This window comes from Rutidosis leptorrhynchoides, chromosome 1, assembly GCF_046630445.1.
Source record: "Rutidosis leptorrhynchoides isolate AG116_Rl617_1_P2 chromosome 1, CSIRO_AGI_Rlap_v1, whole genome shotgun sequence".
In the NCBI taxonomy this organism is placed as follows: Eukaryota; Viridiplantae; Streptophyta; class Magnoliopsida; order Asterales; family Asteraceae; genus Rutidosis; species Rutidosis leptorrhynchoides.
The window spans coordinates 479,002,969-479,008,519 of record NC_092333.1 but is presented as its reverse complement, the minus strand read 5'-3'; the positions used below and the strand labels follow the sequence as shown (position 1 = coordinate 479,008,519).

The window sequence follows — 5,551 nt, the reverse complement described above, 5'->3', positions numbered from 1 at the left end:
ACGGCGTCCAGTTCTGAAGAACTGGACGACGTCCAAGCCTTTTGGACGGCGTCCAAATAAACTAAAAGATTCTGATCTGTTTTACATTTACACGCGAGCGGAAAACTCGCTTCCCGACACTTTCACACGAAAACACTTTCACAATATGTTATAATAATTAAAACTAAGAGTTTTCCACGATAAAACCGAGTTTTATGACACCGAGCCCGCATCGGCCTTTTTACGACTTTCGTACAAAATATAAGTTTTCGACCATATAAATTCTAACACAAAAACGAAGACTGAGCATTGTGATTGGGGATACGCTACCCAATCCTAATCAAATCTAAAAGCACGTCTTCTAAGCAACTACGCAAGTCCACTAGTTCCCACGCTTACCCGAGCCACCGCATCCATGCAAATCTATAAAAATGTGAACAACGAGAGGGTAAGCTAATGCTTAGTGAGTGAGAATATACTACATACATATATATGCATAAAATGGATACGCCACATAAGTAATCAAATAACGCATACTGGAGCATCCAAGCATAAAGGCAAGCTAAGCTAAGCATACCGTACGATCACTAAGCATTAAGCTAATAATAACAACAAATATAAGTTCACCAACGACGATGTGAACAATGCCAATAAGCTACACCCAGAGGGTTAGCTTTAACACAACAATACGACAATATATAAACAATTTACAAACGTACAAGGTTATCCCCTTAACCCAATACCGGAACCGACTACCAATTAACAACATGAAGATTGGCCGAACTACACGAGCCTTAGTAAATCCGCATCCACACGAGATTACTATCTTCAATACCACAACAAACATCGAGGTTGGCCGAACTACACGAGCCTTAATGAATCCACAACCACACGAGATCACTACCTCAATAAGATAACCGAACTACACGTGTCATCATGAATCCGAACTACACGAGACTCACTTTCTCAATAAGATGACCGAAACTACACGCATCATCGTGAATCCGCATTCACACGTGATCCACTTCTCCAATCACAACTCAATACCAACCCTTCGCCATTGGGGTTGTATAATCTACATCACAAGCATATGTGATATCGTGCACACAAAGTGTGCACCTTGCCAAAGGTGGTCAACCAAAACGCACAACCGTGCCAATTGGACCTATACGCAAGTCCATCAAATTCACCTATATGTGAAGTGAGCTCTATAACCGAGGACCACTTCACCCGACCTGCACCCATCCTACACATACATATGCACATAGGATATTAACACTCACCTTGTCGCGCCAATGGAAAGTACCTATTCCATTATCACAATACAACAACACACTTAGAGTGGATTTACAAACCAACTCAAATCGACACTTAGTGCAATTTTGACCCATTGCACTTCCAAGCACCAAACCGCGTCCAAACTAACCAATAATCACTAACACAAGTGAGAATGATCCTAATACGCCAATCAAACCCGAACACAAGTGTTAAACACTCGTTTTGCCCAAATTGACACCAAACCCTAATTTTGACCCATATCAAAATTAGTCCACCAAATACTCCCAAAAGGGTTCCAACACTTCCATAATCACTAAACCTAGTGATTAAACCCAATATCAAAGCCTAAATATGGCTAAAAGGTCAACCAACCTAAAATCCGCCAAGTGACAAGAATAACTAGTCACCATAAACCCACTTCATCATCTAAAAGGGTTTCACAACTAATCAAGCTCAAACCCTAACATTGAACCTCAAATCAAACAAATGAAATTCGAAGTTTGAACTTACCAATACTACCACAATGTAGCCAAGAAAGAGATGAACAACTTTAGAACCCGAGCTTTGGTGAGAATCCGACTCCTTCTTCTCCAAATCAAACTCTCTCTCTCTAAACTCTTACTCTCTCTCTCTAGATACAAGTGTGAGAGTGAAAAGAGGTGAAATGAGGATAAGATAGCCCATTGATCAGTTTTGTGGCTCAAAAACCGACCCTCAATTGAAAATACCAAAATACCCCTTATTAACTCAATTTATCACAGCTGGCCCGTCAGTTCTGTTGGACGGCATCCCAAAACTTGGATGGAGTCCAACCCTTCATTGTTGGATGGCGTCCTCCAATCTGGACGGCATCCCAATCAACTAAAAAGGACTGAAATAGAAACAGGGTTACATTTCGTTTGGAGATCAAAAGTGAAGAGTATCTAAAGGCGTTCGGACCATTGCTTATGGGGTAAAAAGGGGAACCATGTATATGGTTGAGATTCCTATTAAGGAATGGCTAAGTGAGCGAGTAGGTTCTAAAAATCCTAGCATGCTTGAACTTTCTGATTTTGTTGAGGGATCTAGTTTGAGTGGGAGCTCAGTAAGACTTGGAACTAGTGGGGAATCTGGTTTGAGTGGGATTGTTGAAGCCACTAAACAGTTTGGTCGATTAAGAAGCACTAGAGATTTTGAGACTGCAGTTAGATCACCTCCAATGGAAACTATGTTGCAATTGACCGGTGAAGATGAACGAGATATTTTTATGGGAGTCATTGGTATTACAACATCCGTACAGTAGGAGTTGACTCGGGTTAATGAATTAAGTTCGTCTGAATTTGTGTGCGCGTATGTGGTTAGTGTTCCAACAGTGAAAGGGAAAGCGGTAAGGTGGAGAATCAAGGATGTGATGATGTTCTCTCATGAGTATCTTGATGGTTGTGTCCACGTGTTTGTTCTACCAGGTAGTCTATTCTTTGTTGGAAAGATAGATCGAGTAGATGGTTTTGTGTACGGATGGATCACTTGGGTGATGGAGTTGATAGAGTCGGGTCAGACTCCGACCCGGTATCTCACAGCCTAGTGAGATGATTGCCAGAAATAGAGAGGATTTGGTTTATATTGTTCCCAAGCGAGTAACGGTGATTCGATTGTAGCTCAGTTTAAAGGTGTTGAAAGTCTTCCTTCTTATGGCGTAGAAGTGCGGCATGTCCCGGGTTTGTTTATCCGGTGGTATTGTTTAAAGGGGGTTACGGTCTGGAAATCAAATTGTTGCTGTGGGATGTTGTTTGTAGATTACATTTCTTGACAAGTTGAGGTGCTCTTTATCAAAAGCTACTAGCTTGATGGTTAGAGTGTGTGTGTCCCAAGAAGTTTTCTTGGCGGTATAGACGGGTACGTTCAAGAGTCGAAGTGATGATCGAGTACAAGTTAAGGTTGGGTTTTGTTCTCCTTTGAGTGGGAGAATTGTTGGGTGCAAAGAAGATCAAAACGAATGAGCTGCATTTATCGTGTTCGGGTGTTTGTCGCAAAACGCGACAAGACTGGAAAGTGACAAAGTGTATCGAAACGTGACAGATGTGGCAGAACTTGGGATCTAGACTTGTCACGCTTGGAGCAAGTGTGTCGCGTTTAAGTGTGGTTTGTCGTGAAACGCGACAAGGTGTCGCGAAACGCGATGATGTACGTATTCAGCAAGTTATCTAGATTGTTCCTATTTCATTTTTTCCCTATAAAACCCTCATATGTAACCTGTCATGTACACCTACGAAAAATATAATAAAATCCTCTTTGTTTGGCCGTGGAGTAAACCAATTCGTTTGAATTAAACGATTGGACATAACCACGTTAATTCCTTGTTCTTATCTTTATTTGTGTTGGAGATTATTTGTTTGTTGCACGTTGGGTTTGATAACTAGGGTTATCAAGTTCTTGTTATGGCTCACCTAGATTTCCTAACACTTAAAATGAGCAATCTTTTAGATTAATAAAAGAAATACAATTAATTGCTCCTAACTGATGGTTAGTTTGATAATAATTTGGAGAGAATAATTAGATGAAAGTTTCGAGTTTAATATATAAGTATGGTTTATGGGATACTCCATAGAGCATAAAAAATTGTAATGATATTCTTAAACATCATATTTTTATGATTACTTTATGTCACACGTTGTAGAATTACAAACATATTACAAATACTTCCTGCAATAACGTGTAATAACGTGCAGGCTAAATCTCACTCGTTGAATACATTGCCACACTAAAATCAAATTAGAAGTGGGGAGAGATATTACCAAGATTTTGTAACACGTGAATTTAGAAGCAAATAGTTAACATGTACTATAGCATTGTCATTATAAACGTGTAAACTGTTTCTGCTAATTTAACTTCAATTTAAAGCAAAATATCAAAGTTCAGACAACAAATAATTTGCAAGAACGAGTTTCTTCTAGTCGCAATGCTAATTGTAGACATCCTTCACATGAAATCTGGCAATGAAGAGTCTAGCTATGCCGCCAACTCCTTTCTTCAAGTCTCTATCTCTTAATTTCTCTTTTTTTTTTTTTTTTCTTTTCACAACACTAAAACCATATTGTGTTGTGTGTACTTTTGTCAAAATGTATAGAGGTCAAATCGGGCACAACATATGTTGGGTGGATACCCACGTCTCTCGCTGAAAATTACCACATATTACATATACTAAAAAAACATTGTCACATTTTCATTAGTTGAGCCGTAAGTGAATAATAATTTTTTTTTTCAAACCTCAAATAATTTTCTTATTCACTATATTCAACCATTTTTTTTCCCAACCTCAATAAGTTTACTCTTTTTTTTTTATTTTTCCTCTTTTTGTCTATCGAATTTAACAAAACATTTACTTAATAATGTAAACAAAAATAAAATGAATTTTAAAATCGTTTTTAGATACGGGTAATATGTTAACTATTTATCATTTAATTTATGACAATTAATATAGAACATACAAACAAAATATTACTCTGTCGCAAACTCGCAATGCGAGAGCTTCCTACTTAGTTGAAGCTAATGAACTGAAATCTCTATCATCATTTGATTTTAGAGTGGAACCTCAGTGGACTTATATATATACTGAACTTATTCTTCGGCTAAATAATGTTGCTAGTGATTACAAAAAACTATCTAATACTGTCTCCTAATCTTTGTAGGAAACCGTGATAAGAAAAATGTGGCAGATACTAAAAGAAATAATCAAGAAAATCTCGTCTAATGTTGATGGATTCCCCAAGTGCTTCAATGTTGCAGATTTGGGTTGTTCTTCAGGACCAAACACAGTACTCGTGTTATCTAACATTATTGATGAAGTCCAAGAAGTGTGTAAAGAAAAACCTTGCATCCCCACAATTGCATGTTTTTTTAAACGATCTGTTTATGAATGACTTTAACTTTATTTTTAAATCTTTACCCACGTTTTATGATAATTATAGCATGGAAAAATTAGAGAATTATGGTCCATGTTTTATATAGGCTACGCCTTGTTCTTTCTACGGAAGACTTTTTCCTAAAAAGAGTATTCACTTGTTTCATTCCTCTTATAGTCTTCATTGGCTTTCTTAAGTAAAATTGTGATTATTTTCAAAACCAATCAATATTTTAAAGTGTCTTTCTTGTATCATTATATTAGATATACGTATATTGCATATTTTACCACCAAACTATTGGTTGAGTGATAAAAGGTCTCAATTGGTTCTGGGCTCGTATCCTTGAAAAAATAGGTGCATAATCCGAGGTAGGGAGTTTTCTCTAAGGTTGTGGCTCTGGTATCCATCACTCT

At 37.7% G+C, this 5,551-nt stretch overlaps 1 pseudogene; it reads left to right on the top strand.

Moving 5' to 3' along the window:
- The first annotated feature begins 4,195 nt into the window (after positions 1–4,195).
- On the top strand, positions 4,196–5,334 carry LOC139840001 (jasmonate O-methyltransferase-like; annotated as a pseudogene).
- Positions 5,335–5,551: the final 217 nt, after the last annotated feature.